This window comes from Macrotis lagotis, chromosome 6 (genome assembly GCF_037893015.1).
Source record: "Macrotis lagotis isolate mMagLag1 chromosome 6, bilby.v1.9.chrom.fasta, whole genome shotgun sequence".
NCBI classification, from domain to species: Eukaryota; Metazoa; Chordata; class Mammalia; order Peramelemorphia; family Peramelidae; genus Macrotis; species Macrotis lagotis.
Genome location: NC_133663.1, coordinates 150,973,254 through 150,997,849, shown reverse-complemented (window position 1 = coordinate 150,997,849; position 24,596 = coordinate 150,973,254). Strand labels below are relative to the sequence as shown.

At 33.0% G+C, this 24,596-nt stretch overlaps 1 pseudogene; it reads right to left on the bottom strand.

The window, feature by feature from the left end:
* Window positions 1–3,233: 3,233 nt before the first annotated feature.
* On the bottom strand, window positions 3,234–19,770 carry LOC141492253 (cytochrome b-c1 complex subunit 7 pseudogene; annotated as a pseudogene).
* Window positions 19,771–24,596: the final 4,826 nt, after the last annotated feature.

Below are 24,596 nucleotides of genomic sequence, written 5' to 3'. Positions count from 1 at the left end.
AGAGGAGATGATAGTGATTTTGAGGTAATGCTGCTTATCAAACAATTAATCAATCTATGATTTTACTTTAATAGAATTTTATGCTTAACAAGCAATCAATTAATCATTTTTTAACAGATAGTACTTCATTGAGAGTACTTCTATGGATAAATAACACTGGGTGATAGAGGCAAAAAGATCTATTATATTAGATGGAAAGAAGAAAGAGTGTGAACACTGAGTAAATTCTATTCAAAAGATTTGAGCCAGAGAGAATGAGATAAATTTCCACTTAGTTAAAAATCTATCCTATTCTACATGAAAGTGTGTTGGCTTTGGGGGGGGGGGATGGAATAAAAAGGAAAAAAGGGAATGATAAAAGAGAAGAGAAAGGTATAAGTGACAAAAATTAAATTTTAAAAGAAAAAGAAAAATGGGAAAGGAAATTAAATTTTAGTGACGATGCATAAGAGGAAGGGGAAATTTAAATGGTAAAAGACAGGATAGAGGCATGGGTTAAAAATCAAAATCTGACAGAATTCTGTTTACAAGAAATGCATTTGAAGCAGAGAGACACACACAGGGTAAATGTAAAAGACTGGAACAAAATATATTATGCTTCAGCTGAAGAAAAAAACAAAGATAATAATATAATCTCAGATAAAGCAAAAGCAAAAACAAAACTCATTAAAAGGCATAAGTAATGAAACAACATCTTTTTAAAAGGCACCATTGGGGGCGGCTAGTTGGCATAGTGGATAAAGCACTGGCCCTGGAGTCAGGAGTAACTGGGTTCAAATCCAGTCTCAGAAACTTAATAATTACCTAGCTGTGTGGCCTTGGGCAAGCCACTTAACCCCATTTGTCTTGCAAAAATCTAAAAAAAAGGCACCATTGGTAATGAAGTTATATCATTATTAAATATGTAGACACCTAGTGGTACAGCAACAAAAATCCTAGAGGAAAAACTGATTGAATGACAAGGAGAGACATATAACAAAACATTAATAATGAGGGACCTCAATCTCTCTCTTTCAGAACTAGATAAGCCTAACTATAACTTCTGTTGAATAAAATCTTAGAAAACTTAGATATGATAGACCTCTGGACAAAATTTAATGGGGATAGAAAAGGATATATATTTCCTCTGCAAAACATGGTACCTATTCCAAAATTGACCATATACCATAACCTAAAATTCTGATAGTCAAATGCAGAAAGAGAGAAATAAAGGATCACAGAAAGATGAACAAAAAATTAATTGAAAGCTAAATGGATAAACTTTAAATATTGATTTTATAAGTAGCAAAACATAGAAATAATCAATAATTATATCCAAGAAAAGGATAAAATGAGACAAAAATATAAAATTGATGGCATGCAGTCAAGGGAGTTTGTAGTGGAAATTTTAGATTTCCAAATCTTATATGAAGAAAAAATAGGGAAGGAATAGAACAATGAATTTAGTTTGAAAAGTATAAAAGCTAGAAAAGGAGCAAATTAAAGATCCCAAATTTAATACCAAATTAGAAATTCTGAGACTAATAAAGAGATAAATAAAATTGAGACCAAGAAAATCATTGCTTTCTATATATTATACTTTCAAATTCTGCTCCCTGTTGTGTCTTGTCTATATAAGCTCCTTCTAACTGATCTGATAAATGTGAAGGTTCATGAGTATTTTCAGTATCATCTTCCCATGCAGGAATACACACAGTTGTTCATCTTTAAATCCCTCATAATTTATCCTTCTCATCCAACATCTCTATGCTACATCTGAGTCCTGTACTTAAAGATCAAACTTTCTTTTATGCTCTTGCTGTTTCAACAGGAACATTTGAATGCCCATCATTTCCCCTGAAAAAAGAGATTCAGTTTTGCTGGGTAGTTGATGCATTCCAAGCTCCTTTGCCTACCAGAATATTATATTCCAAGCCATATGAGCTCTAAATGTGGATGCTGCTAAGTCCTGTACAAGCATGACTGGTAGCTCCATATATTTGAATGGTTTCCTTCTGGCTGATTGTGATATTTTCACTTTGACATGGAGTTCTGAAATTTGGCTACAATATTCCTGGAGGTTAAATTTCTTTGGATTTCTGTCAGGAAGAGATTGATGGATTCTTTCCCTTTTTATTTTTCCCTCTGCTTTTAGGATATAGGTAATTTTCCTATAGAAATTCTTTGAAAATGAAGTCAAGGTTCTTTTCCTGAACATTATTTTCATTTAGCTCAATAATTTATAAATTGTCTCTTCAAGATCTGTTCTACAAGCCAGTTTTTTTGTTGTTGTTTTTGCAATTTAGTGGGTTTAAGTGACTTGTCTGGTGTCACACAGCTAGGTAATTATTAAGTGTTTAAATGTGAATTCAAGTCCTCCTGACTCCAGGGCCTGAATCACCTAGCTGCCTAGCTGCCCCTCAGTTGTTTATTCCATGAGATATTTCATGTTTTCTTGTAGTTTTTCATTCTTTGGTATTGTTTTATTGTTCTTGATTCATTGCAAAGATGTTGGCTTCCTTTCTACATTTGAAGGGGATGTTTTCTGCAGAGAGCTTTCTTATCTCCTTTTCCAGCTGTACAATTCTGCTTTTTAAGATAGCCCTCTCTTCATTAACTTTTTGGATTGCTTTTTTCCATTTGAAATAAACCATTTTTAACGTGGTGTTTTGTTTTCTACATATTTTTTGGATCTCCTTGACTAAGTGGCTGACTTGGTTTTCATTTTTTCCCCTGCATTTCTCATATTTCTGTTCCCAATTTTTACTCTACTTCCCTTACTTTATTTTCAACATCTTTTTTGAGCTCTACCATAGCCTGAGCCCATTTCCTATTTTTTCTTGGAGGCTTTAGATGCAGAAGCTTGAATTTTGTCATCTTCTGAGTGTGTTTTGTTCCTCCATGGAGCCACAGTAATTGTCAGTCATCGGGTTCCTTTTTTACTATTTACTCATTTCCCAAGCACATGCTCTGGTCTTGAGTTGTTTCTGGAGCTTTGGAGTGTCATTGAGACACCCCCATAAGGGCCTCAGTTCCTTCAAAATCTTATGAGAGGTTCTTACTACTCTAACTCCTCTCCGGGCCTGTGCTTTGGTCTGTGGATGACCCCAAGCTCAGACCTCTGCCCTGTAGCTGTGAGGGGGATCCACTCTGGTAGCATGGGGCTCAGACTGTGACCAGGGTCTGATTATGGACAAAGTACCATAATCCTTTAATAGGGACAGAGAAGAAACATCGACTATTCCTCCATCCCCTTATCTTGTGTAGGCTAACTGTTCTGCTGGCCCCCTTCTGGGCAGCTCTGTGAATGTGCTTCCATTTCCTGGGATCTGGGCTTCACTGAGGGCCATGGCCACTCTGAGGGTTAAGCTGGTCTGGACTCTGCACTCACTCTGGCTGAGGTCACCCTGCTGATCTTCCAAATTGTGCTTGGTATTCCCTGGTTTTGCTTCTGCTGCCAAGAGTCAGCACTCCCAGGGATCAAGGCAAGTCATGGTCTCTTTTGAGAAAATTGGAGCCTCTAGTGAGGTTACCCTGACTGCATTCCTGTCCCCCCCAAACCCCTGGAACAGAGACCTTCCAGGATCTTCCAGGTTACCTTGGGTTGGAGAGTTGCCTCATTGGATCTTTCTGTGGGTTCCATATCTTGAAAATTTAATTAGAATTGTGATTTTAAAGTTTTTGAAATATTTTGGAGAGAGCTCCTGGGAAAGTCAGTTCTTATGCAGCCATTTTGGCTCCATCTTCTGGAATACTAATTTCCTATAAGAAACCAAGAGTAGTATAACCCTAGAAAAACCTGGAACTAATTATGGGAACAGATGCTGAGCAAAGGGAGCAGAACTAAGAGAATATTGTACACATTAACAAAAATATTGTGACTTGATCAGACATGGTGGATGCAATTTATCATAGCAGTTTAGAGAACTAAGACAACCTTAGAAGACTGTTTTTTGACAATGCTATACATTATCCTATGGATAATGTACTCTCATTTATTCTGTTCTCTCCTCCTTTCTCTCTCTCTCTCTCTCTCTCTCTCTCTCTCTCTCTCTCTCTCTCTCTCTCTCTCTCTCTCTTCTCTCCTGTCCATGTTCACTAGTGTATTCTAGTGTATTTTATCTGAGTACACTTCCCATGATCTTCCCTCTCTTCTGGCACTGACCCCCATTCCCCCTTATCCCAACTCCTTCCTTTCACTTTTCTCTAGGGGAAGAAACATTTATATACTCTAATTAGAGTTTATGTTATTTCCTCTTTGAGACATTTCTGATGAAGGCTCACTCATTACCACTCACCTTCTCCCATTCCACTCCTTTGCAAAGGCTTTTTCTTGATTCTTTTATGTGAAATGTTTTAGCCCCTTCTTCTTCTCCATTCCCTTCCTCCTAGTATTTTCTTTTATCACCCATTGACTCCAACTTTTTACTATATTATAGCATTTTATTCAGCTCCCTCCTGTGCCTTTTCTATATATGCTCCTTCTAACTGTTCTTATAAATGAGAAGGTTTGTATGAGTTGTCAGTATCTTCTTCCCATGAAGTAATACAAACAGCTCAATGTCATTAAGTTCCTCATAATTAGTCCTTCTCGTTTACCACCTCTATCCTTCACCTCAGTCCCATACTTGGAGATCAAACTTTCATTCAGCTCTGGTTATTTCAATAGGAAATTTTGAAAGTCCCCTGTTCAGTTTTGCTGGGAACTTGATTCTCAATTGTAATCCAAACTCTTTTACCTTCTGAAGTATTGTATTCCAAGATGTACAAGCCCTTAATGTAGATGCTGCCAAATCCTGTGTAATCCTGACTATCAAGCCATGGTAGTTGACTTTGTTGCTTCTGGCAACTTTTAGTATTTTCTCTTTGACTTGGGAGTTTTGAAATTTGGCTATAATATTCCTGGGAAGTTTTTTTTTTTGAGATCTCTTTCAGGAGGTCACTGGCACATTCCCCCAATTTCTATTTTATCCTCTGCATCTAGGATCTCAGGGCAATTTTGCTGTATTATTTCTTGAAACAGGAATTCTAGGCTTTTTCCTGGTCCTGAATTTCAGATAGCCCAATAATTTTAAGTTATATCTTCTGGATCTGTTTTTGAGGTCAATTTTTTATCCCATGAGATATTTCAAATTTTCTTCTAAGTTTTAGTTCTTTTGGTATTGTTTTATTTTTTCCTGATTTCTCACAAAGTCATTGGGTGCCTTTAGTTCCATTCTAGATTTGAATCAGTTATTTTCTTCAGAGAGCTCCATCAGACAAAATTGCTTTTTAAAGAATTCTTCTCCTCATTTTCCCTTTGCATTGCTTTTCCCATTATGCTTAAACTTTTTTAATATCTTATTTTCTTCAGGTTTTTTTTTTGTATTTCTTTCACCATGTTGCTGACTCGGTTTTCAATGTTTATCTTAATCGCTCTCTTTTTTCCTCCCAATTTTTTCTCTACTCTTAATTTCTTTTCAATGTATTTTTTGAGTTTGTCCATAGCCTGATCCCATTTTCCAATTCTCTTGGAGGTTTTGCATACCGAAGCTTCAACTTTATCATCATTTTTGATTAGGTATTTTGAAGCTCCAAGGGACTAAAGTAATTTTCTATGGTCAGTTTCTTCTTTTTCTCTTGTTTTCTCTTTTCTTCAGTCTATGACTATACCCTTACATACACTTCCAAATCTTTGGGGTTTTTTTGGAACACCCCACAGGGACCTTAATGCCTCCAATGACTTATGAGAACCTCTGACTGTTCTGTTGCTGGTGCTATGGTATGTGAATGACCATAGGACCTCTCTTCTGACCTGGAGCTGTGAGAAGGTTCATTGTTCCTCTGAAACCTACCCCAGGGAGAGCAGAATCCTACCCCAGGGGGAGCAGAGAGACCTCTGCAATCTCCCCTGACCTCCTTACCATCTGTGGGATGTGAACTCTGGAAGTGTTGAATGGCTCTGCTGATTCCTGGGGCAGATTCTCACTGCAGGGCTGCTCTGAAGCCAGAGCTCCACAATGTGATCTCTCTGGAACAGCAGAGTTTTCTCATCACCCCTTCAACCTATTCCTGGTGATTCCTGGGCCAAGAGGCCAGGAAACCTCCCCCTCTGCTATGGACCCAGGCATCCACAGGGACCCAGGTGCCCCATGGGATATTTCTGGCAGATGAGCTGGTTTGCTCCAACCCTGCTGCACTGTACTCTTCAAACTGCTGGTTATGGTGAAATAGACCTTTCCTGCAGAACTTTTAAGTTGTTTTTCACTGGGAAATTGTATCATTTATCCTTTCTGTTGATTCTGTCCCTCTGAATTTTGGCTAGGGTCATAATTTCATGTCTTTTGGAGGTTTTGGGGAATGGGTCTCCAGGAATTTTTGCCTTCACTACGCCATCTTGGCTCCATCCTTGAAAATAATTTCTTGATGAATATACTGAAACTATGACTCTATCAAGAAACAAATAAGCAAAATTTTAAAAAATGAAAAAAAAAACCAAGAACGTGTAAGATACTTCATTGGAAATATAGCTGTCTTTGCAAATAGATCCAGAAGAGATAATTTGAGATTTATTGGCCCACTGAAAGCCAAGATCACAAAAGGGACTATGCAACAAATTTCAAGAAATCTTCAAGAAAACCAGCCCTGATATCAAAGAACCAGAATGCAAAATAATCATTACAATACTACACCAATTGTCTCCTGATATAGATCTCAAAATGAAAATGCCAAGGAATAATGTAGCCAAATACAAGAATCTTGCAATATAAGTAAATAAAATAAAAGAATTATTAGGTCAAGTGGAAAACACTACTGGCATTCAGAAAGAAGGAATTCAAATAGCATGGCATCATAGTCAGGAATACATATGATAGCATTAACTATATTAAAAGGGTTATGATATTCTGGAGGGCAAAGAACATGGACGATAACAAAGAATACACTTCCCAGAAAAAATTGAGCTTACACTTACAGGAGAAAAGATGGACATTTAATGCCATAGGTAACTTTCATATTTTCCTGATGAAAAAATATAGAACAACAAAAAAAATTGATCTTCAAGTATTCCAGAGATACATAAAAATGTAAAAAGTAGAAAAGGGAAAATAACTTTTATTCAAATTGATTAAAACAGCTACATTCATACAGTGTTTGATGACATTCAAATCTCTTCAGAATTGTTACTCTATTAGAGAGAATATACTTAGAGTGAAGGTAGCTATGTAAGTTTATTTTAATGGAATGATATAAAAAAATTAATGTACTGGGAAGGGAGGAAGGGTAAGGTAAAATGTGGGTGAATTCCATCACGTGAAGAGAAACAAAGACTATATTACAATATAGGAAAAGAAGGAATAGAGTAAGAATTGCTTTAGTCTTCATTTCATTGGATTTGGTTCAAAGAGGGAATAACACATACATTCAGTTGGGTTAACAAATTTATCTAATTTTTCTACAATTTGGAAGGAGAAAGGAAGGTGTCAGATAGGGTTGATGGAGAGAATGGCGATAAGGAAGCAAGAGAAAATAAAGGGGCAAGGAAAATAAAAGGGAATATGAATGCTAGAAGTGGGGTAGATTGAGGGATGTGATATTCAGAATCAAAACACTAGTGAGGAGGGATGAGGTGAAAGAAGAAAGAAAAATATGAATAGAGATGAAATAAGAATTAGTAATTATAATTGCGAATGCAAATTTGATGAATTTTTCATAAAATGGAAGCAGATAGCAGGGTTGATTAAATAACAGATACTACATTATGTTGTGTAGAAAAACACATTTTCAACAAAAAAGATACATAGCAGAGTATAGGTGAAAGGCTGGAGTAGAATTTATTATGCTTCAGCAAAAGGGGAAAAAAGCAGGGTTAACAATTCTGATCTCAGACAAGACAAAAGCAAAAATAGATTTCATGACAAGGGATAAGGAAAGAAACTAAATATTCCCAAAATGTTTGATATATAATATAAAGTAATATATAATCATCAAGTGATATAGTCACTAAATTCTTAGAGTAGAAGTTAAATGATCTATAGGAAGAAATAGGCAGCAAGAATATACTAGTGTGGTAGCTCAGCCTCTCGGCCTTAGAATTAGATAAATCTAACTATAAAACAAACATGAAGGGAGTTCATAAGGTTAATAGAATTTTATAAATGATATATGTGTCAGACCTCTGGACGAAACTGAATGAGGATAGACAGGAAAATACATTTTTCTCATAGTACATGGTTCCTCCATAAAAAATAGACCAAGAATTAGGACTTAAACAAACATCACAGTTAAATGCAGAAAGACAGAAATCTTAATAAATGCATCAATTTCAGCACATGATTAAATAAAATTCATGTGTAATAAAGGGTATGAAAAGGTAGACTGAAAAATGGAAACTAAATAGTCTAAATTTAAAGAATTAGTGACTTAAACAAGTCATAGAAATAATTATTTTGTCCCAGACAATGTCAACAATGAGAGTTCATAACAAAAAATGTGGGATACAACCAAAGCAGATTTTAAGAAATCTTTTATGTCTCTGAATATCTACATGAATAAAACAAGAAAGAGTAATTCAACAATTTGGACATACAGACATAAAAGAAAAAAAATTTAAAAGTACTCAAATTGCAAATTAGAAATTCTGAGAATCAAAGGAGAGATTAATAAAATAAAAAAGCAATTATATTATTGAACTAATAAAGCTGAGTTACTTTTATGAAAAAATTGAAATAGTAAAAACTGGGTAGAGAGACAAGATGATGGCATGAGGACAGTCTTTCCCAGGATATCCAAAGTATTTCAAAAATCTTAAACTTATGATTTTAACTAAATTTTAAAGAGACAGAACTCACAGATTACTTTCGTCCCATGGAGGATCAGATACACTCTCTGAAGATGACAAATTCCAAGCTGCCATATAAAAATAAGAAATTGACTCACACTATAGAGAAGCTCAAAAAAGATTTTGAAAATCAAGTAAGGGACTTAGAGGAAAAATCGGGAAGAGCAATGAGAAAGATACAGGAAAAACATGAAAACCAAGTCAGAAGCATGTGAAGGAGATTCCCCCCAAAAATGCTGAAAAAAAGTAACATATTAAAAACCAGTTTAAGTCAAATGGAAAAAGCAGTCCAAAAAATTAATGAGGAGAATATCTTCAAAAGCAGAATTGGCAATATGGAAAAGAAGGTAAGGAAATTCTCTGGAGACAACAACTCCTTTAAATGTAGAATGGAGCTAAAGGAAGTTAATGCCTTTGCAAAGAATCAAGAAACAACAATACAATATCAAATTCAAAATTAGAAGAAAATGTGAACTATCTCATTGAAAAAAAACTGATCTGGAAAACCAATGCAGAAGAGACAATTTAAAAATTATTGGGCTACCTGAGGAAAAGAGTCTTGATTTTATTTTATTTTTTAATTTTCTACAGGAAAATAATCTAGAAGCAAAGAGAAAAATAGAAATTGAGAGAATCCACCAGGAGAGAAAGAGATCCAAAAAAACAATACCCAGGATTATTATAGCCAAGTTCCAGAACTCCCAAGTCAAAGAGAAAATATTATAAATAGCCAGAATGAAACAATTCAGAAATTGTAGTGCTGCAGTCAGGATAACACAGGATTTAGCTGCCTCAACAGTAAGGGTTCATAGGGAATGGAATATAATATTCTGGAAGTTAAAAGAGCTTGGAATGCAACCTAAAATCAACTATCAAGCAAACTGAATATTCTTTTCCAAGGGAAAAGACAGCAATTTGAAGGTTTTATATTCAAACTGTTATTTCCCCCATCCTCATATGGTGTCCTTGTAACAATGTGATGCTAAACAAGATAAAATCATCAAATATGCCATTTCTGACTGCAATTATTCCTCATGTACATTCCATCACCTAGCTACTTCTTTCACCTACATCCTATTAAGTGTTTGCTTAATTGAGTTTATTGAAGTACAAAAAATAGTGAAGACTTTGGTTAATTTGATCCAAAAAGGAAATAAAACCAAATCACCAATATCACAAATGAAATGGATGAACTCACCACCAAGAAGGAAGATTGTAAATGCCCATAAATATATGAGAAATGGATGGATATTAATACAAATTTTAAATTACCCAGTTAATCAGAAGACAGCTAAATACTTAAATAAAGCAATTTCAAAAAAAAAGAAATTGAGCAAACATGAATGAACAGCATAAGAAAAAAATATCTTTAGAACTATATGGTCTCACCTTTAAATAATAAATAATTCCAATTGTATTTGGAACAAAAAATAAGATTTCTGAAAATTCCTTATATAACTACAATATAGTGTTAATACCCAAACCAAGAATATTTTAAAGAAAGGAAATTATGTATTAAATTCTCCAATGAATATTTATGCAAAAATTAAAATAAAATATTATCAAAGTGATTACAGAAAGTAATCATTAAAAATATACACTATGATTAGAGAGGATTTATGTGAGAAAGGCAGGTTTGGTTCAATAATTAGGAAAACTATCAGCAAGAAAGCTAGGACAGTTGTATTGGACTGGCTATGGACTATGTTATCCACATCCAGAGGAAGAAAAAGCAAAGCAACACAAAAACAAAGACATACACACACCCACCACCACCACCACCACCACAACAAAATCATTCACAATATTATAAAAGTTTTATAAAATTATCTCATGTATTTTTTTTCATAATTCTAATTAAGCATACCAGAAATACTGATACTAATCCATAATCATGTTTATCTATTGTCTGTGACAACTCAGATGTGCACCTGAATATTTAATTGAGAGCCAGGTTGAAGAGGTATCCCACGAACACTTAGATATCATGAAAGCACCAAAACATAAGGTCATAAAAACATTCTCTTAACTTCATTGTTCAATACTAGATTTTTGTAATTACCTCAGACATGACAAGTCAGATGAATCCCAGTCACATAGTCTCCCTGATTAAATTTACAATATTTATCTTTCAAAGTCTGTAGACTTCTTTGTCAGAAAGCTTCCCACACACCTCTAGTGCCACAGATGTTTTAGGTCAGGGTTTACTGATGAGCCAACAAATCCATTTAATGAACAAGCATACATGCATATCTCTGGTGGAAAAAGGTCACCAAAATATGCTTAAATCACTCTTAGGGGCTAGCCTTATATGTATATACAATGCTAACCTTACTATTCACCACTGAGGAGAGGGTGGCAGGAAGGGAATGTGGATAGGAATTTTATAACTTGAACATATGCATGGGCAAATGGAAGAAAAGGAAATGAGAGAGAGAGAGAGAGAGAGAAGAGAAAAAAGAACGACAAGAAAGAAATGAAAGCAAATTAGCAAAAATTACTTTATTAAGCTAGAAAAATAGTAACAAATTTCATTTCAAGGATATATAGAGAATTAAAGAAAATAATGCAAAGGAATGTGTCACAGCTATAAGTTCAGCATCAAATCATGCAATTCTTTCCTTGCTTCACTGAATTGCCAGCCCTCCTGATTTCTAATAGAACAATGGTGTTCAATGACATATATAACCCACAGTTGGTTAAACTATTCCCCAACTGAAGGACATTAACTTAATTTTCAAATCTTTGCCACCACAAAAAAGGCTGATATAATTATATTTATACAAGTGATGTTTCTACACTTTTTCAATAATCTCATCAGGGTATAGATCAAGTAGTGGTATTGGTGGAACAATGGGTATGCACATTTTTGTTGCTCTTTGGGCATAATTCCAAATTGCTCTCCAGAAAGGGTGAATGATTTCAAAGTTCCACCAACAATCTATTAGTGTCCCAGATTTCACACATTCCTTCTATCCTTGATCACGATCCTTTCTGGTGATATTGGCCAGTCTGAACGGTATGAGCTGGTAGCTCAGACATGTTTAGTTTTCATTTCCCTAATAAGTAATGATTTAGAGCAACTTTATGTGACTATGGATCTATTTGATTTCCTTATCTGTAAATTGCCTTTGCATATCCTTTGACCATTTGTCAATTGGGGAATGGATTGCTGTTTTGAAAATTTGACTGTTCTCTGTATATTTTAGAAATGAGTCCTTTGTCAGAAATACTAGTTGCAAAAAATGTTTCCCAATTTACCATCTTTCTTTTGATCTGGGTTACAGTGGTTTTGTCTGTGAAAACCTTTTTAATTTAATGTAATCAAAATTACCTAGCTTGTTTTTAATGATGTTCGCTATATCTTCCTTGGTCATAAACTGCTTCCCTTTCCATTGATCTGACAGTTATACTACTCCTTGATCATCTAGTTTGCATATAATTTTGTTCTTTTATGTCTAAATCCTGAATCCATTTTCATCTTATCTTGGTATAGGGTGTGAGGTGTTGGTCTAATCCAAGTTTCTGCCATAATAACTTGCAATTTTCCCAACAGTTTTTATCAAAGAGAGTGTTTTTATCCCAATTACTTGGATCCACTGGATTTATCAAACAGCAGATTACTTTAATCAATCCCTGCTATTGTACCTAGTCTAATCCACTCATCCATTCTAAATCAAAACCAGACAGTTCTGATGACTGAAGATTTGTAATATGATTTTAGACCTAGTAAGGCTAAGATACTTTCTTTTGCACTTTTTTCATTGAATTCCTGAAAATTCTTGACTTTTTATTTCTCATATGGATTTACTGACAACATTCTTCTAACTCATTAAAGTAATTTTTTTTGTAATTTTGATTGGTAGGGCACTAAACACGAAATTTAATTTTGGGAGAATTGTCATTTTTATTATATTAACTCAATTTATTCATGAAAAGTTGATTTTTTTTGCCCAGTTATTTAAATCTGATTTTATTTGTATGAGAAGTGTTTTGTAATTTGTTTCAAAAAGTTTTTGAATCTGCCTTGGCAGGTAAACGCCCAAGTATTTTAGATTATCTGAGGTTAATTTGAATGGGATTTCTCTTTCTAGCTCTTCTGGCTTTATCTTGCTAGCAATATATAGAAATGTTGAGGATTTCTGAGGGTTTATTTTATATCCTGTTACTTTGAAAAAGTTATTAATTATGTCTAGGAGTTTTTTACATGAATTTTTAGGCTTCTCTAGATATACAATCATGTCATTTGCAAACAGTGAGAGTTTTGTCTTTTCCTTCCCAATACTGATTTCTTCAATTTCTTTTTCTTCTCTTATTGCTGAAGCTAACATTTCTAATACAATATTGAATAGTAGTGATGATAATGGACATTCTTGTTTCACCTCTGATCTTATTGGGAATGCCTCTAGCCTATCCCCATTGCATATAATACTTGTTGATGGTTTCAAAATGATACTACTTACTATTCTAAGGAACAATTCATATATTCCTACACTCTAGTGTTTTTAGTTGGAATGGGTACTGTATTTTTTCCAAAATTTTTCAATATCAATTTATATAATCATAAGATTTCTGATAGATTTTTTGTTAATATAATCAATCGTACGAATAGTTTTCCTAATATTGAACCAACCCTGCATTCCTGCAATAAATCCTACTTGACCATTAATGTATTATCCTAATGATAACTTGTTACAATCATTTTGCTATGATTTTATTTAAGTTGTTTACATCTCTGTCGGGGAAATAGGTTTATAATTTTTTCCTCTGTTTTAACTCTTCATGGTTTTGGTATCAACACCATTGGTGTCATAGAAAGAGTTAGGCAAAGGCCCATCTTCACCTATTTTTCCAAAGATTTTATATAGAATTGGAACCAATTGCTCTTTCAATGTTTGATAGAATTCACTTGTGAATCCATCTGATCTTAGATATTTTTTCTTAGGGATTTCAATAATGGTTTTTAGAATTTCTTTTTCTGAAATAGGGTTATTTAGGTAACTAATTTCCTCTTCATTTAATCTGGGCAACTTATGTTTTTGTAAATATTCATCCATTTCACTTATATTGTCTAATTTATTTGCATAGGGCAAAATAATTATGAATTATGACTTTAATTTCCTCCTCATTGGTAGTGGGTTCACCTTTTTCATTTTTGATACTAGCAATTTGGTTTTCTTCTTTGTTGAAAAAAAAATCAAATTGACCAGAGGTTTATCAATTATATTGGTTTTCTCATGGAACCAACAATTGGTTTTATGTATAATTTCAACAATGTTTTGCTTTTGATTTGATTAATTTCTCCATCAATTTTTAGAATTTCTAATTTAGTATTTAATTGCTTTTTTTAATTTGTTCTTTCTCTAATTTTTTAGTTGCATATTTAGTTCATTGATTTCCTCTTTGTCTAATTTCTTCATATAAGCATTTAAAGATATAATTATCCCCTGACAGTCATCTTGAGTGAATCCCATAGGTTTTGGTATATTGCTTCATTATTGTCATTATCTAGGATGAAATAATTAATTCTTTCTATAATTTGTTCTTTTTTCTCTTCATTCTTTAAAATGAGGTTATTTAGTTTTCAATTAATTTTGGGTCTATATCTCTCAGATCCAATATTGCACAGCATTTTTACTACATTATGGTCTGAGAAAGATGTATTCATTATTTCTGTCTTTCTGCAACTGATCATTTGTTTTTTTAAGCCCTAGTACATGACCAATTTTTGTGTAAGTGCCAATTTCCTTCATAAGTTGATAATATCTAGTTTTCTATCAATATATTTACCTCCTTGACTTCAATCTTGTTAATTTCATGACTAGATTTATCTACATCTGAGAGTGGGAGTTTGAGGTCTCCCACTAGTAAAGTTTTTTGGTCTATGTCTTCCTGTAGCTCTTTTAACTTCTCCTATTAGAATTCGGTTGCTACATATTGGGTGCACGCATAATTGGTATTGAAATTACTTTATTGTCCATGGTAACTTTAAGGAGGATACAGTTTCCTTCCTTATCTCTTTAATGACATTTATTTTTGCAGTTGTTTTCTCTGAGATAAGAATTGTAACCCCTGCTTTTTTTTTTACTTCCAATGAAGTAGCAAATATTTTGCTCCAACCTTGTTGTTTTGGTCTCTATGTATTTCTCAGCTTCAAATGAGTTTCTTGTAAGCAGCATATTTTAAGATTCTGATTTTTCATTCACTCTGCTATTTGCTTATGTTTTAAGGGAGAGTTCATCACATGCACCTCATAAGTTCTAATAACTATCTCTTTATTGCCCTCCATGCTATCTTCCCTCTGTTCTTTGTATTTTTCCTGTTTTTTCCCTTTATCCATATTCCCCAGTATTTTTTTATGAATAATGCCCCCTTCATTGTGTTTGCCCTCCTGTATCATCTCCCCTTCCCTTTCTTTCCCCTTTTCACCTTCCTTCCTTTCCCCCCTCCCCATACCACCTCCCCTTTTCCCCTTTTAATACTTGAAAGGAAAGATAATTTTCTTAACTAAACTGAGTGTGCAAGTTAACTTTAAGCCAATTCTGATAAGATAAAGATTCAAGTGTTTCTAGCCTCCTCCTTTCTTCTCCTCTATTGCAATAGGTCTTTAATAATTCTTAATGCAATGTGATTTACCCCATTCAGTCTCCTCCATTCTCCTGTCTCATAATTGTCCCAGTTTTTAAGGCAGTATTGCTTTTTAAGTCATTCTATTTGACACACAAAAACGTTATGAGTGTCCATCACTTCTGGTTAAATATATTCTGTCTAATTCTTGGGATTTAATAGAATCTCTCTCCCAGTTAGGGATATAGCCAGTTTCATCTTATTAGATAGTAGTTTCTTTTTCTTTGGCCCAATTTTTTTTAGCTTTTCATGTCTCTTGAGCCTCCTCTTTGATGTCCAAATTTTCTATTTCACTCTTATCTTTTCATCAGAAAATGTTATAAGTCTGCCAGTTCATTAAATGTCCATCTTTTCCCCTGGAACAGAAGGCTCAGCTTTGTCAAGTAGTGGATTCTTGGTGGAATTCCAAGCTCCCTTGCTCTTCAGAATATCTCATTACAGGCCCTTTGATCCCTTAATGTTTGTACAGTCAGGTCATGCTAAATCCTTACTGTGGCTCCTTAGTATTTAAATTGTTTCCTTCTGACTGCTTGCAGGTTTTTCTCTTTTAGCTGATAGTTCTAAAATTTGGCCACAACATTTCTTGGTATTTTCATTTTAGGATCTCTTTCAGGAAGGTGATAGATGTATTCTTTCAATAATTATTTTGCCCTCTGGTTCCATAATATCAGAGCAGTTTTCTATCACTAAATCATGTAATATTAAGTACAGGATTTTTTTTCTCTTCAATGTTGTCAGGAACTCCTATATTTCTCAGGTTGTCCCTTCTTGGACAGTTCTTGAGGTTGGTTGTTTTCCTGATGGGTTACTTAAACTAAGAAGAACCAAAACAGGCAAAGAAAATTACAGATCAATCTCCTTAATGAATATTGATGCAAAAATCTTAAATAAAATTGTAGAAATGAGACTCCAGGAAGTTATTCCTAATAAAATACACCATGATAAGTTAGGATTGAAACTAGGTAGGCAAGGATAGTTAAACATTAAGAAAACACCCATACCATAAAACAAACAAACAAACCAACAAAAAACCTGACAATGAAAACCTTTGGAAAAATGTACAGATTCTTGAACCTTATGGTAGAAAAAGTTATATAGGCAGGTTAACTGAATTAGTAAGGTAATTGGAATTATATAGGTTATCTGAATTAGTATAGGGAGAATCATACTAATGAAATAGAAATTTGGATATATTATCTGCTCAAAATATTACACAGCTTGAACCAAACATTTCCCAAGCTCATTGAAAAATGTAAGAACTTTCAATACCCCTAAACCTAATATAGCCTGACTTTGTAGACAGTTTTAGTCATGTGACCTCTGTGTATCCACAGCAGAATTTCATAGAGTTACAGAAGAGATCTAGGTGACAAGTAAGCATCAAAAGCATATTCACAGTCATGAAAAGGACTTTGCAGGTCACGTAGAGAAGACATAGCAAGATGGAAGATAAAAGATAATGATATATAGTGAGATAACACTATATTTAAAGATCAGTATGTTGATATAGATACCTGTCTATTTAAAGAAGTAGCTATAACTACCTATATATCTTTAGATTGTATCTGTATTTATATGTGTAACCTTGGTTTTAGTCTTGAAATATAGTGACTTTAGAAAACCAACTTCAAATCTTAGTGTTCTAGTGCACTATAAGAAAGATAATAAACAACAGAAACAGTAAAACTGAATTAGATGGAATTTCCTCAACAACAGTTCCATATAAAAGTGAACTACAGGTCCATTGCTTCTCCTTATTTTTCGACTATCATAGAGTATGTTTAAATTCATGAAAAACTTTGCATATATTATAACATTTTATACAACATTCAATAAATATTACATATAATTTATACTATAGATTATATAGCAATATATATGCATTTATATGCATACATATATGTATATACATACATACATATATATTATACACACACTCACACATATACGAATAGCTCTGTGAAGTAAGTAGGACAGGGCTGACAACATTAATTTTACAGCTAAAGGAAAGAAATATCAGAATTTTGTAAATCATGTCTAGTAACTGGTATTTTTAAGACACAAAATTCAGGGTTCTTTTATTCTTCCTCAATGACCCATTTTTTCAAGAAAAGGAAATAGTGAAAGAATTTCATTAGATTTTAATCAGAAATTAAAAATATGATTGTAATCTGAAATTAAAAATATGATACTAATGAAACATTTAACATTTATCAAAAAATTGGAGAAATGATAAAATATGCAATCAAAACTCCATTTAGTTCCCAGTAGCTTGGAATAGTTGATAACTCTAGTATACATTATATTATTCTCCTTGAGAAAAATAGAATATCACATTTTGTGAGTTTTATACATATTGTTATGAGTTAGTATAGTATAAAATAGATAAAATAAACTTTTTGTAGCATGTATTTCTTGAATATGTTGTTAAATCATTGTGTTCATTACATTAAGCATTGTAACAATCACATTCCAGGGCAAATTTCAGCTCAGTTTGTAAACACAACTTTTACTTGAAAATTATCACACTTTAAAACTCCTCCTAATCCTATGTGGAGCCAAAATGGTGATACATAGTTAGGAAGCTCCTGATGTCCTTCCTGAAACAAATTTTACTGAAATTTATAAAGAAATACTTAAGATAAAGAACAGGAAAAAAAGCATAATGAAACCAGGTCTCAACTCAACATATTTCAGAGGAAATTCAGGGGAACAATAGAATGAAGAGCTAAGAAAGCAGTAGAAGGTTTTTAGTCACAACATAGTTCAGGTCAGAGTTTAGAAATCAATCAGTACAGTAGGTCCACAGTGAGAGTCTCTAAAAGACAAAGAAGAGATGGAGAAGAAAATGGAGAAGAAATGAGTCATCCAGGATATTTATGGGGAAAAATGACATTTAAAAGTAAAATTGTTCAATAGAAAAAGAAATGAACTCCTTTAAAATTAAAGTTAACAAAAGGAAAAGAAACCTTCTCTTTTAAAAGAAAAAAAAATAATCCATTGGAAAAGAAAAGCCAAAAGTTAATTGAAGAAAAAAAGCCCTAAAATTTATAAATGAACAAATGGAAACCAATGACACTATGAGACCACCGGATTCCATCAAACAAAACTAAAAGACTAAAAACATGAAGAAAATGCAAAATAACTCATAGGAAAAAATACTACCTTGAAAAACAAATTCAGGAGTGATGAAGATACATTCCTTTCTATCCCCATTCAATTTTTTCCAGATGTCTACAATATCTAGATTTTCTAACATTCTCTTTAATTGCTTAACTTCTTCATTTTGTGGATAGATTTATCTTATATGAGAGATGGAGATTGAGATCACACATCATTATAATTTTTTTGTCTATGTCTTCCTATAACTCATTTAGCTTCTCCTCTAAGAATCTGATATGATACTACTTGATGCATATGCTTAATCGTGATATTAGTTCTTTACCTATGGCATCTTTAAGAAGATATGGTTTCCTTTCTTGTCACTTTTGATGAGATTTATTTTTGCTTTGTCTGAAATCAGGATTTCTACCCCTGTTTTATTTTTTAAACTTTAGCTAAAGCGCAATGTATTATGGTCCAGAATACCTTTACCTTTACTATTACTTTTAACTTTACCTGGTGTCTTTCTCTATTTTTCAAATGTGTTTTATTAAAACAAAACAAAAGCATATTGTAGAATTCTGCTTTTTAATCTGCTTTGCCATCTGTTTCAGTTTTATGGGAGATGTAATCCAAATCACATTCATAGTTTTGATTACTTATTCTGTATTTCCCTCTATGCCATCAAACACCATTTTTTAAATTATATAATACTGATTTAATGTGAATGCAATGAGTTTCAGGATATTATGATGCAAAGTTTTATAGTCCATAAGTTCCTATGAGTCATTTATTTAAATGAAATAAATTTGCAGCACAGTTATAAATGGTTAGTTAACCTAATATTTTTTAAAACCATACTTATTAAAAATACTTTGAGGACTAACATTGAAATTCTTTTTTGACATGATTTTTTTATTCCATTCTTCTTTCTCTTTTCTTTCACATGTAACCTCCTTCAAATATGGTTGAAGGTGTAATTTGTCTACTTCATATTTTGTCCACTGGTTTTTAGGCAAGATCTGTTGCCTCATGGTCAGGTCCAGAGCTCTCCTGATACGAAACATTGGATCATTATACAAATTCTCTGGTAGCCTCCTTATGGCCTCTTTAACATCTTCATCTTCATAAAGTATGTCATCCCACATTAACCCAAGTTTGTTGAATCCTGCAACATTGTAATACCATTTTCAAAAACCCTGGAGCCATTGGCTTGATGCTACAGTTGGCACCCGCGTCGCCATCTTAAGCCAGAGAGATAGCCATCAAACACCATTTGTATTTTTTACTTTCCTTTCTTCTTATCCCTTCTCCTTAATGTTTTATTTCTGACTGTTGTCTATCAGCGCTTCCTTCTATGAACCTTGTCCTTTTTCTAATCCTTTTTCCCTTTTGATTTTCTTTTTAATTTTTACTTTAATTTTAACTTTAATTCACTTTTATCTTCCCTTTGATCAGTACCTTCCTCCCCTTTCTCTTCTCTTCCCCACACTACTTTTGTATAGGGAAATTTTTTTTTAAAACCAATTGACAATGTATATTATTCCCTCTTTGGGTCTAATCTGTTAAGAATAAGATTTACTCAGTGCTCAAACACCCTCTTATTTCCCCCTTTGTGCATTTTCCTGTAGTATTAATTATCCTCTAATACCTCACCTTTTCTTATTATAAACCTTCCATTCATATTTTATTTATTTTGTACCTGTCTTTTGGTAACATCCTCTGTGAAGATAAAGTCCTTTTTTCTGTCCTGAAAGAACTACAATTTTCACAGGTTGATTGATTAATCAGCTGATTCAAAAGTGTGTGGGCTAAGAATACACTTTAAAAAATATAGAGACTCCTCTGAGCAAAAAGGAAAGTTTATTTTGGCTTTTCTTGAGAAAAGGTTATACTCCGAGTCTCACAAATATAGTGAAGATCAAGGAGCTGCCCCGAGGTGAAAGTCAAGCAATTATATACGGCCTAGCACTATTCTTCCCTCCCTAGCCCCCTCTCTTCCAACCTGATTGGTTAAGGTTTTCAGAGTTAACAATCTTTATGTGAAAAATCTACCCAACAACAAAGAAAATAATAAAAGATTTTCATAAAATATTACCTCACCATCCAGATGGCAATGGTATCAGGAGAAGATTTCTAATGACCTGTTAAATTAATTAATGTCTGAGTATGCAAGATCTTCTAAGGAACTCTACTATCTTAGTTTAGTACTTCTTAAAGAAGAGAAGACAGGCTACTGTACTCACAGTCTATTATCAAATAGGTGGCTAACTAAGACTGCAAGGTCTTTTCTCTGGAACTATTCCACTATTTCCTTCCCTAATAGAATCAATGCAAGGTCTGTGTGGAAAAGTCCACTGTTTCACTCCCTAGCAGAATCAGGATGGTGACTGACTGGGGAATGCAATGTCTTGCTCCCTCTTATAAGAATAGTCTAATAGTAATAGTCTGCCTTTCTTTCAATGATTTTTAACCCTGAGAGCACTGCACTAAGTATATTAACTCTGAAGAGGGAATATTCCACTCATAAGCATCATTACCTCAAGATCACTTCATTATCAGAATCTTTGACCAAAACCATTCCCCTCCACAATCCACTTAGAAATACAATTTGCAGGAACCATAAGAATCATTAAATTAAAGTCAATTGTAACTACATTCTGTCCAAGTACCCTCTAAAGAAATAGAATCCCCCCCAAGTTAAGTATTTTTATTATATAATTACTTTATTTCTGTTCTAATTATAAACATTAGTAGGTTCTACCAATCATTTTTGTAAGGTTTAGAATTTTGTAATTTTTCTCCTCCTTCCCTTCCCTTCACCCTCTCCCTAACAGGAGGCAATCTGATAATCTTTACTTTGTTTCCATGATATGCATTGATCAAAATTGAATGTGTTAAGGAAAAAAAACAGGAAGTAATAAAATAATGATAGCAAAATTATTTCAAAAATCTTTACTCTTTGTTTAAATTACACAATTCTTTCTCTGGATACAAATGGTATTCTCTGTCACAGATAAACTAAAAGTGTTCCTGATGATTGCACTGATGGAGTGAGAACCACTTTCAGATTGTTGTTAGGATGCACAGTTTTCTTCAGGTACTGCCCCTCTCATTCAGCATTAATTCATGCAATTTTTTTTCAAACTTCTCTAAAATCCCATTCCTCCTGATTTCTAGTCGACAATAGTGTTACATCATGCACATATACTGCAATCTTTTTAGCCATTCCCCAATTGATGGACATCACTTTGAATTCCATTTCTTTGGCACAATAAATAGATCTTCTATGAATAATTTTGTACAAGAGATGTTTTTACCCTTTTCCATGATCTCTTCAGAATAAAGACCCCATAATGGCATTGTTAGATCAAAGTTATGTGCATTTTATTGCCCTTTGTGTATAATTCCAATTTGCTCTCCAGAAAGTTTGAATCAGTTCAAAGTTCCAACAACAATGTATGAGTGACCCAGTTGTCTCACATATTATTCTTTCTCATCATATTGGACAATCTGAAAGTTAAGAGGTGGTATATCTGATTAATTAGCATTTCTTAATTAGCTTAAATTAGCATTTCTCTAATCAATAATGATTTAGAGCAATTTTTCCTATGACTGTAGATAACTTTGCTTTCTCTTTTGCAAATGGCCTTTGCATATCCTTCTCCAATTTGTTAATTAGGTAATGGCTTGCTTTTTTAATGAATTTGACTCATTTCTCTATGTATTTTAAAAATGAGTCATTTATCAGAAACACTGAAATTTTGTTTCCCAGTTTACTACATTTCTTTGATCTTGGTGACAGTGGTTTTTTGTGTGCAAAGGCTTTTTAATGTAATGTAGTCAAAATTTTCCATTTTTTTATGATGTTCTATATCTCTTCCTTGGTCATAAACTGCTCCCCTTTCCATAGATCTGACAAGTAAACTATTCTTGTTCTCTTAGTTTGCTTATAATATTATCTTTTATGTCTACATCCTGGCCCTGTTTTTATCTTATCTTGGTATATGGTGTGAGATGTTGATTTAATGCATTTTTTCTGCCATACTATCTTCAAGTTTTCCCAGCAGTTTTTATCAAAGGTTGAATTCTTATCCCAGAAGTTAGATTCTTTTGGTTTTTAAAACAATAGAATACTATAATCATTTCTGTTGCCTCTTTTGCACCTAATCTTTTCCACTGATCCAGTATTCTATTCCATAGGAAGTACCAGGCAGTTTTGATGACTGATTCTTTGCAATATAATTTTGGATCTGTTGAGACTATGACACCTTCTTTTTTGAATGCTATGGCACTAAATAAGTAGTTTAATTTAGGTACAATTGTCACTTCTATTATATTAGTTTGGCCAATCCATCAGCAGTTGATATTTGCTTGGTTATTTAGATTAGATTATATTTGTGTAAACGTATTTTATAGTTATTTTCATGAAGTGTCTGTGTCTGCCTTGGCAAGTAGACTCCAAAGTATTTTATGTTGTCTGAAATTATTGTAAATTATATTTCTTTTTCTAACTATTGCTTATGTATCTTACTAGTAATATATAAATACATTAAGGAATTATGTGTGTTATTTTATATCCTGCCACTTTATTGAAGTTACTAATCATTTCTAGGGTTTTTTAAAAATGATTTTTGGGGATTTTCTAGGTATACCATCATGTCATCTGCAAAGAGTGGGAGTTTTTGTTTCTTCCTACCTAATTCCTTCAATTAATTTTTCTTCTTTTTTCATTGAAGCTAACATTTCTAATACAATATTGCATAATAGTGGTGATAACAGACATCTTGCTTCACCCCTGATCTTACTGGGAATGACTCTATCTTATGCCCATTGCATAAAATGCATGCTGGTGGTTTCAGATAGATAATGCTTACCATTTTTATGAAAAATATCCATTTTTTCCTACACTCCCTAGTGTTTTTAGTAGGAATGGATGCTGCATTTTGTCAAAGGCTTTTTCAGCATCTATTAATTTAATCATGATTTCTGTTACTTTTTTTTAAATAGTCAATTATGCTGAGAGTTGCCCTAAAAGTGAATCAACCCTACATTCCTGGAATAAATCCAGCTTGTGTTGTCCTAATGATAATATATTGTAATTGCTTTGCTAAGATAATATCTAAGAATTTTTGCATCAGTATTCATTAGGGAAATTTTCTATCTCTTTTTGACTCTTCTTGGTTTAGGTAACAGCACCATATTAGTATCATAGAAGGAATTAGGCAGAGTCGTGTCTTCATTTATTTTTCCAAATTGCTTAAATGGAATAGGAACCAATTGTTACTTAAATGAATTAATTTTGTAAAATGTGAATCCTTCCGGCCCTGGATTTTTTTTTCTTTTGGAGTCAATTGATGGCTTTTTGAATTTCTTTTTCTGAGATAGACTTATTTAGTTATTTAATATACTTTTCATTTAATGTGCATCACCTATATTTTTGTAACTATTCATCCATTTGACTTAGATTATCAAATTTTTGCCATAGAGTTGGGCAAAGAAGTTCTAAATTATTATTTTACTTTCCTCCTTGGTGGTGAGTTCACCTTTATTTCCTTTTTGATACTAGTAATTTGATTTTCATCTTTTTCTTTAAATTAACTATTTTTTTTCATAAAAATACTTAGTTTTATTTATTAGTTCAATAACTTTCTTCCTTTGATTTTATTAATTTCTCCTCTAATTTTTAGAATTTCTAATTTGATGTTTAATTTGTGGTTTTTATTTTGATCTTTCTCTAATATTTTTCGTTGAATGTTTAGTGCATTGATTTTCTCTATCTCTATTTGTATTCATGTAAACATTTAGAGATATAAAAAATTCCCTAACTCCTTTGAATCTCATAATTTTTGGTATATTGTGTCAATATTGTCATTGTCCAGTATGAAATTATTAGTTATATCTATGTTTTGTTTCTTTATCCTCTTTAAAAAGAGATTATTATTTTTCCAATGAGTTTTATGGTTATCACTCCAAGGGCCATTATTGTATATGATTTTTATTGCATTAATGTCTATAAAGGAAGTATTCACAATTGTTGCCTTTTTGCATTGGATTATGAGGTTTTTAT